The sequence below is a fragment of the Amphiura filiformis genome, chromosome 17 (genome assembly GCF_039555335.1).
Source record: "Amphiura filiformis chromosome 17, Afil_fr2py, whole genome shotgun sequence".
NCBI classification, from domain to species: Eukaryota; Metazoa; Echinodermata; class Ophiuroidea; order Amphilepidida; family Amphiuridae; genus Amphiura; species Amphiura filiformis.
In genome coordinates this window covers 11518214-11528461 of record NC_092644.1, presented here as the reverse complement: position 1 = coordinate 11528461, position 10248 = coordinate 11518214, and positions in this window count along the sequence as shown.

Genomic DNA, 10248 nt, shown 5'->3' with positions numbered 1-10248 from the left:
TATCCTTATTCTTGCTCAATTTAAAAAAATATTTTAAGCGAATATAAAATTGAAATAAAATTCTCTGCCTCATAAACGACCTCAAATATGCCACAATTGGGTATCACGAATAGTTATATATGATGTGCAGTTAATATTCATATTTTCTTTTATACAGAGAATGCTTCAGTTTTGACAGGAAAAATATTTTCTTGAAAACCCTCTCACTCGGTTATTTCAAAACAGTAACCACGCTTCCCTAGAATGTGCAATAATTTAGCATTAAAATTTTTCTTATTCTAACAGCAAGCGTTTCTAGAATGAATTATGGCGAAATGTGGTGTAGCTGTTGGTCGGACCTCTCATCTCTCCACATCGATTGTGACCTATAATCCCCGACATTGCCCTTATGAACTCACATCTTCCTGTTTTATTCCAATACGCTGGCGAAGTTACGTAATAATCGGATTAACTACCATAGCAATAGGTGAAAACAATTTTTGAATATACCGCGTTATACACTGATACGTTCAGGCGGTACCTCTTCATTGAACCATATCATGCTGCACCTGTAAGATTAGTATCTTTGAAAAGACCAGTATTGTATTCAATCTATGATTGCAGACATACACAGTACAGGTGATGAGTGTAACCTGCTTGTAGCGCAGCGCGATATGTTCAAAATTGTTTTCACCTATTGCTATGGTAATTAATCCGATTAATTACGCAACTTCACCAGCGTATAATGGCCGAATAAATTCTGACCATCACTTGGCTTGTTGGATTCGTCTATACTACAATTCGCTGTCGAAGTGACGTAATAATCGCAATAACTACCATCAAGCAGATTGCACTAATCACCCGCGCGTATGTCACCAAACATAGATTGAACTAGACTTAGCTGTGGTCTAAGACCACGAACACAGCCGTGTTGTGACCCCTTAATCACCTTTGACCTCAAAATATATGAAAACCCCATAGACATTGGCTAATGTCAATGCACGTGTCCACGTGGCATCACTTTGCTATGCTTTTTGTGGCAGAAGGTGCATTTTGAAGGTATATCGTTTTATACCGGAAGTGACCCCTTACTGACCTTTGACCCCAAATGTGTGCACACCATATGGGCGCACACCACCAAATCACTCCGCGAGCGATGTAATGTGGATGAGTTCCGGTAAAATCGAAATCTTTTTAGAGGTATTTTGGGTCTTTCTGTGGACTTGTAAGGAAAAGGAGAAGCATGTTATAGCTTAAATAAAACATTGAGACCTATACATGAACTTGGATCGCCCCAAAAGGTGCAAAACACAATTTTTGAATAAAGTAGGCCCGCGGATTGAAAAATGGCCAGAAACGGGTTTTCAGGGTATAGAAGGGGTCGAAAATGGTCATGGTGCTGTTTAAGCGCCCATATCTCGAAAATTAATCACAAGACTACCCGTACATTGAAACATATATTAAATTTTCATCGATTTGCAATCGATTGGTAGTATTTTTATAGTCGATTTGTTGCCGAAAAGGCCTAAAATCGCGCACGGAAAAGGTGTGTTTTCACGTGTGTTTCAATGGGACGCTGTATTGGTGGTGTGCGCCCATATAGACACTGTGTTATAACAATGCATGTGTGCAAGTAGCGTCACTGTCCTACGTAATTTGTGGAAGAAGAAGCATTTTAAAGGTATTTCGTTTTATACCGGAAGTGACCCCTTAATGACCTTTTGACCCCAAATAAAATAATACCACATATAAACTGGGTAACCACAATTCATGTGTGAACATACCGTTACTGTCCTATGTTTTTCTTAGCAAATAACAATTTTTGAAGGTTTTTCGTTTTATACCGGAAGTGACCCCTTAATGACCTTTGACCCCAAATCTGTGTTCACCCCATAGACACTGGGTAATAACAATGCATGTGTGCAAGTGGCGTCACTGTCCTACATAATCTATGGAAGAAGATGCATTTTAAAAGTATTTCGTTTTATACCGGAAGTGACCCTTAATGAGATTTGACCCCAAATAAAAAAATACCACATATACATTGGGTGACTGCAGATCATGTGTGAACATACCGTTACTGTCCAATGTTTTACTTAGCTAATAAAATTTTTTGAAGGTATTTCGTTTTATACCGGAAATGACCCCTTAATGACCTTTGACCCCAAATCTGTGTACACCCCATATACACTGGGTAATAACAATGCATGTGTGCAAGTGGCGTCTCTGTCCCACATAATTTGTGGAAGAAGATGCATTTTAAAGGTATTTCTTTTTATACCGGAAGTGACCCCTTAATGAGCTTTGACCCCAAATAAAAAAAATACCACATTATATACATTGGGTAACTGCAGATCATATGTGAACATACCGTTACTGTGCTATGTTTTACTTAGCTAATAAAAATTTTTGAAGGTTTTTCGTTTTATACCGGAAGTGACCCCTTAATGACCTTTGACCACAAATCTGTGTACACCACATAGACACTGGGTAATAACAATGCATGTGTGCAAGTGGGGTCGCTGTCCTACGTAAGTTGTAGGAGAAGATGCATTTTACGTTTTTGACCCTGCGTGACCTTTGACCCCGCGAGTTTCATGTGACATGTAGGGGCATGATCATTGATCATTGTGACCAAGTTAGGTCAAAATCGATGTAAGCATGTGAGTGCTAGAGCAAATGTAATGGTTGACAGAAAGAAGAAGAAGATCCTGTAAGAAAAAAGACACAGCCGTGACTAACGTCACGGCTGTGTAATACCACTCTTTTCATAAATACTAATCTTACATGGCGAGTGATTAGCATTTCTTTGACAACTATGGTTTAATGCATAGGTGCCACGTGAACGATGAAGTGCAGGGCTATATATTCGAAATTGTATTCATCAATTGCTATGGTAGTTAATCCGATTAATTACGTCACATCGACAGTGTATGTCCATTCAGCATCGAAGTGGTTACGTAATTCTCTTGGTTACCGGATCACGCTATTTTGATATCCTTCGAGTACCATATACTTTGTGTGGTGATTGTTTCGATCGTAGTTCATTACTCTGGCGCGTGATCCCGTTGGCATAGTAACATTACGTAACTTCGATACTGAATTGCTAGCTATGGTAATTAATCATGTTAGTGTTTACATCACTACTTCGGTGAAGACAAGAGAAGTGTGCCTTCTCTACCAACGCCTGTGATATAACAGGTGCAAGCGAAACAAAATTGAATGACCAGAATAGTTTCCTTTGTCAGATGAATTGATTGAAGTTTTTGAAGACACTCTATTCTTGATGGGACAATAGATTCAAATATGGAATAATTATTATTCCTCATCTATTTTTTTTATTGAAAAACTGCAATTGTGGCAACAGAACAATATTTATTTTGATATCATTTCAAGTAGAAACAAAATCGTGCTTAAGCCAAAAACGCACCCTACCTACCATTCCTCAAGAATTGGGATGGCACAAAGGTGCAACATAGGTTTTATTGCAAAGACGAGGACAGACAAGTAGTTACAAAACATCTGTCTAACCGTGGGTTTCGCTATTATTTAGAATAAATGCTTTTACTAGTTTCTATAAAACCACAAAATTACTAAAAAAAACTATAAAAAAAACCAAACAAAAAAACACCTAAAATTAAAAGTAGAAAGGTAGATTTGAAGAAAGATAAAAAGAACATGTCAAAAGTTAAAATTAAACGAGAATGAAAAACGGAACCGGTGCCCGGACCATGCTCTCTTCAGCATGTCTTCAGTTCCAAAGTCTGACGCTCTATCAATTGAGCTATACGATCCTGATATACGAAACAGTCGTTATTATGTCAATACAATTGATTGGTGTTACAACATACTTAGATGGAATGCATAGCCACCCAGTGCCAGTATATATTTGCTCAAACTCCAAATACAAAAAGCAACCAATTTTATTGAGGGCGTTTCTTAGGTATATCCTTGTAGACGGGGTTTTACGGTATTTCAATTCTGTGAATCAAGGTTTTGACCACGCTTAATTTGTGTTCCAGAGGGTGGTGCGATTCAAAACTCAAGTATTGGTCAGTGTGTGTAGGTTTTCTGAAGATTTTGATCTTCACACTGCCGTCGCTAACCCGCACGATCAAAGTATCGAGGAAAGGAAGTTGCCCGTCTTCCTCTTCCTCCCTGGTGAATTGAATGTTCTTATCCTGCCTGTATAATGATCCTTCGGGTCGCATTGATTCTGGCGTGCTAGTTACCGACATCTCAGACCATTTTCCAATCTTTTCATTAAAAAATCGCAATATTAATTCTAGTAACGCAACACGGCCCAGCTCAGATTTCCAAACGAGGCAAACGCGTCAATTAAAACCCAATAACATCAAGGGATTCCTCCACGGTCTGTCGCTTACAAAATGGGATTGTGTCTACAAGGATGACAATCCGGAAACCGCATTTAATGAATTCCACGACAGGTTGTCTCAATTATATAACATCCACTGCCCTATCAAATCAATAAAGCAATCTAAACGTAAAACACCTAAGAAACCCTAGATAACCATAGGACTAATTAATTCAATAATCACCAAAGATAAACTTTTCAGGAAATACCGATCAAATCCCAGCCACGACAATAAACTTAAATATACTAAATACCGTAACACACTCAATCATCTCCTTAGAGTTGCAAAGAAAAACCATATCACTGCTGAGCTCGACGCCCACAAAAACAACATGAAGAAGACGTGGCAAACCCTTAATCACATTCTTGGCAGGAATAAATCCTCTAAGCCACCTTCTCATTTCATTGATAGTGATGGTTCAGAAATCAAAGACCCTGTCCAAATTGCGAATAAACTCAATGACTTCTTCACCAACATTGGTCCGTCACTTGCTGCGAAAATACCTCCGCCCAACAACACCAAATTCAGCAATCCAAATTCACTTAATCATAGTATCTTCCTATCTCCCACCACAGAAGAGGAAGTGCTAGATATTTCTTCATCTCTCAAATCAAGCAACAGTTGTGGCGTCGACGGTATAAGTTCAAGCCTCCTCAAACAAATCATGCCTAAAATTGTCGGTCCTATTGTTCATATTTTCAATAACTCTATGTCCACTGGCATTGTTCCATCAATTTTTAAAACTGCAAAAAGTAATCCCTATTTTTAAATCCGGCGACAAATATTTATTTAATAACTATAGGCCAATCTCCATTCTACCTGCGTTGTCAAAAATTCTTGAGAAATTGATTTACAAAAGGATCATTAACTTTGTCGAGAAACATGACATGCTTACCAGTGACCAATTTGGTTTTAGACCAAAACTTTCAACTTATATGGCCATTAATAAATTATATGATAAAATTGTCACATCCCTCGACAAAAAGCTTTGCACGGTAGGAATTTTCTTAGACTTAAGTAAAGCATTCGACACGTTAAATCACCAAATTCTCATTAACAAGCTTGATAATTATGGTATTAGGGGCATTGCCAATCTTTGGATTCAAAATTACCTCAATGATAGGAAGCAGTTTGTCGTTTTTAATCAACATCGCTCTTCCACCTTACCAATTGAGTGCAGGGTTCCCCAAGGTTCGATCTTAGGCCCCCTACTCTTTTTATTGTATATAAATGACCTCCCTAAATGCGCCCTAATCTCCTTTTTATCATGTTTGCAGCTAGCGCAGATGATACTAATATAATTTATTCGGATAAAGACCAAAAATCACTGGAGTCTAAGTTGAACAAAGAACTTAATGTTATATCTGACTGGTTTAAACTAAACAAACTTTCTCTAAATATCAAAAAAACCAATTTCATGTTATTTAAAAATAAACATACCCCCTTTCCCCCGTCAACTATTAAAATTTGCATTGACGATAAGCTAATTGAACAAGTTAATGTAACTAAATTTCTTGGCATTCTAATAGACGACGACCTGTCGTGGAAATCACACACATCCCATGTTACAAAAATTGTCTCGAAATACAATGGTATCATTAGGAAGGTTAGACCATTTCTCCCCCCTGACTCATTGATCACTCTTTATAATACCCTTGTTTTCCCCTATCTTAATTACTGTGCCATGATCTGGGCTGACAAAAACAATTCCCATCTCCATACACTTTTCTTAATGCAGAAGAAAATTATCAGAACATGTACCTATTCCGTTTGGCTCGCCCACACCGACCCCTTATTCAAGTCTATCCGGACGCTAAAAATCCATGACCTTTACATTTTCCAAACTGTTTATGTTCAACTACCTTCATGACCTACTACCATCTCATACTACTGACCCAGACTATTTTATAACCAACAAAGACATCCACACCCATGACACCCGTTTCTCGAATGACCTTCACGTAATCCTGACCAATACCAAGCTGGCTGAAAACATCCTTCGGATCCAGGGTGGCCTGCTCTGGAACTCCCTTGATCAATCATTGAAACAGTCTCCAACATTGGCTATTTTCAAACATAGACTTAAAGATTATTTAATCGATTCTTATACCACAACTGATTAAACTTCCGTTTTAAGGGTATTTTCAAACTGCCCGTCTTACTTGGGTCTGTTCTGTCCTGTTCTGTCTTGTCTTGTACTGTTCAGCCTGTCCATACCCCATTAATTTATTTGGCACAATATGTTTGATTCCGATCTTATCCTAATTATCTTTCAAGTGAGGGAATCATACGCTTCTCGTTTCATTTTCTTGTGTCAAAATATGTTATTTATTATATTTTTTTTTATTGTTGTACTTTCAAGTATTATTATCTGATTTATTGATTCCGTTCAATTAATTTTCATTTATTCTTATTTCGGCCACATGATACATTCGTTGTACATATTAATTTTGTAGCGTAAGTTAAATTTCCATCTTGTTCAGATTGGGTGCCACAAGTTTCACGCTCTGCGTTTTGCGGCATCCACATCTCTTCACTTTTCATGTTCTTATTGTGTTTCTATAAGTTATCTCATTATGTTTTCCTTATCTTTAATTTCCATTTGTATAATTTTATTGTGAATTGAGATGAAAACAAATAAACTTGAACTTGAACTTGAACTTGTTGATGTGACTGGTGAATTCTTCCACGCGTGCGGTCTTTAACACACATAATGTATCGTCGACATATCGAAGAAACAACCGGGGCGGGTGAGGAGCTGATGACAAAGCTTTCCTTTCGAAGAATTCCATGTACGAGGGGCTTCCCATTGCGCATCCATCTTTCTGCTGGTAAAACTTCCCTCTGAATACAAAATAGGTGGTGTTCGGGCAAAATTCAAGTAGTTGGATATCACTGTCCACATCAAGATTTTCTGCTGTCTCTTTCTTCCAGGTGTCGTCACTTTCTGAGTTATGCATGATTATGTGTATTACACTGCTCCATAGACAATGCGTTGTAATTTCGTTCTGGTGCACCAGAACGAAATTCAAATTTCACGATATCTTTGCTAAACGAATTAATCTGCAAGAAATATTTTGTACATAAACATTATGTAGCCAGAGGTTTCCAGTGATATAAAAATCTCAACTTTTTTGAGAAAAGTGGGGAAGAGGCTGTGGATCACGAAATGCCCTTTTAATATGCGATACCTCCTCTTCCTTATCCGATGGATCCTTCACTATTTCACTTCTGTGAATCAAGGTTTTGACCACGCTTAATTTGTGTTCCAGAGGGTGGTGCGATTCAAAACTCAAGTATTGGTCAGTGTGTGTAGGTTTTCTGAAGATTTTGATCTTCACACTGCCGTCGCTAACCCGCACGATCAAAGTATCGAGGAAAGGAAGTTGCCCGTCTTCTCGATCTCTTCCTCCCTGGTGAATTGAATGTTCTTATCCTGCCTGTTGATGTGACTGGTGAATTCTTCCACGCGTGCGGTCTTTAACACACAGAATGTATCGTCGACATATCGAAGAAACAACCGGGGCGGGTGAGGAGCTGATGACAAAGCTTTCCTTTCGAAGAATTCCATGTACGAGGGGCTTCCCATTGCGCATCCATCTTTCTGCTGATAAAACTTCCCTCTGAATACAAAATAGGTGGTGTTCGGGCAAAATTCAAGTAGTTGGATAACACTGTCCACATCAAGATTTTCTGCTGTCTCTTTCTTCCAGGTGTCGTCACTTTCCAATAACTCGCGTCTCGCGAACCACCGTAAGGGCCTCGTTCACCGGTATAGAGGTAAATAGAGCTGATACATCGAAAGACACAATAGACTCATCAGGCTCTAATTTAAGATCTTTGATTCTTTCAACAAATGCCTGAGTATTGGTGATGTGATGTTCCGTATTACCTATGCGGGGAGAGGATGTTTGCGACAAACCGAGCAAGATTGTAAGTTACTGCACCAATGCTCGAGACAAATAATGTTTGGATCTGATCATCTGACACATCTAATAATAGTAATATGAAATGTGTTTGGGATATATAGGTTTAAACATTTAAGTGTTTAAATGCTAGACATTATTTTAGCTTTCTAAACACCAATCTGTCCTCGATTTCTAAACACTGCATAATTTCAGATGTTTAACATGGAGTTAAACAGGACTCCATTATAGGTGTAAGATGGGACATGTCTAAACGTTACGAATATGCGAAAATATCACTGAGATTTGGAAAAAAAAAACCAATTTCATATTGCAAGAATGATCGTACATTATCATGATTATATATATAGCTTTCTTGTGGAAATCTGTAGTTTAACTCTCTTCAGCAGACCGGTAACTTTGCTGATGGGCGGGTAGCAAGGGCCTCGGGCCCATGGACAGGAGCAGTGGACAGGACAGGACAGGAGCAGTGCAGTTTAACATCTCCAATATCAGCCCTTATTTCATTTTCGCTTTTGCTCGGGCCCTGACCCCTCAGTGGGGGGGGGGGGGCCTGGACTTCGCCCTGTCTACCCGCTTACTACTAAATATCCATTATGCCCGTGCAGACCCTATTCCAAGGCATGTTTTGGATCCGCCCCTCACTCTAAAAATAAGATGGTCATTTTGACAAAAAGAATTATTCAAAACAATGTCAATTGACCACATTTACGGGACTGTTTAAATGCGGTAATACGCTCTAAAAAGGCTTTAGAAAAACACTACAGAAACGTTCAAATAAACACCAAACAAATTTAGGTCAATTTTTTTTGGAGGATTGAGGTATGTTAACATCACCTTTATTTGGATTTGTTTGAGAATATTTTAATATAATTTTAATGGACAATCCTGATGAATCTATTTGCGGGCACGTTAAGTATCATTCGATTAATAGAGTTTACTTCGCTTACTTACTGCTTACTGCTCCCTTAACCAGTTTGGTCGTCGGAGAACCATTGATGACTTCTTAACAATCTCTCTCCATCTGGTCCCAGAGGATGATTTAAGCACTTCCCAGCAAGTCTTGCGGTTAGCACAGCTGTGTGCGTAAACATGACACCACTGCCCGCCCACTGCATACACACGTGCATGGTTAAATTTGAATTTGGACAGATATATTTACAATAAATACACCTTCAAAAAGTTGGTCGATTTCACATTTTATGTTATCTACAGAAGTTGTGAATTATCATTCATGCATACATCACTTTAGATCTGAAATCGACCAAATAATGACGACACACAGGCAATTCTAAAACAACATCTTTTGCACAGAGTTCAATGGGATTTGAAAAGTAAAGTGGCAGTTGAAACTCTAGTGATAACACATTTACAGTGCATGATGGGGCTTCCTTAAATCATCCTCTGATCTGGTCCTGTCTTCCACCAGAGAATGATTTAAGGAAGCCCCATCATGCACTGCAAAAGTGTTATCACTAGAGTTTCAACTGCCACTTTACTTTTCAAATCCCATTGAACTCTGTGCAAAAGATGTTGTTTTAGAATTGTGCGTGTGGCATTATTACTTGGTCGATTTCAGAACAAAAGTGATGTGTGTTTAAAGGATAATTCACACCTTCTGTAGATAACATAAAATGTGAAATCGACTAGCATCTTCACAACGTTTTTTATGTAAATATAACTGTACAAATTCAAATTAAACCATGCACGTGCAGTACGTCTATATGCAGTGGGCGAGTAGTGGTGTCATGTTCGCTCACACAGTTATGCTAACCGCAAGTAACATAGTGGAATGTTGGGAAGTGCTTAATCATCCTCTGGTCTTCCACTGCCCTCTGTGAGGTGGCAAAGTTCAGACCAGTCCATTCTTTTATGTTGTCTTCCCATCTCTTTTTTTTTCTTCCTCTTTTTCTTGAACCATTCACTGTACCCTGTAGGATTGTCTTTGCCCAGAGCAGCGAGAGATG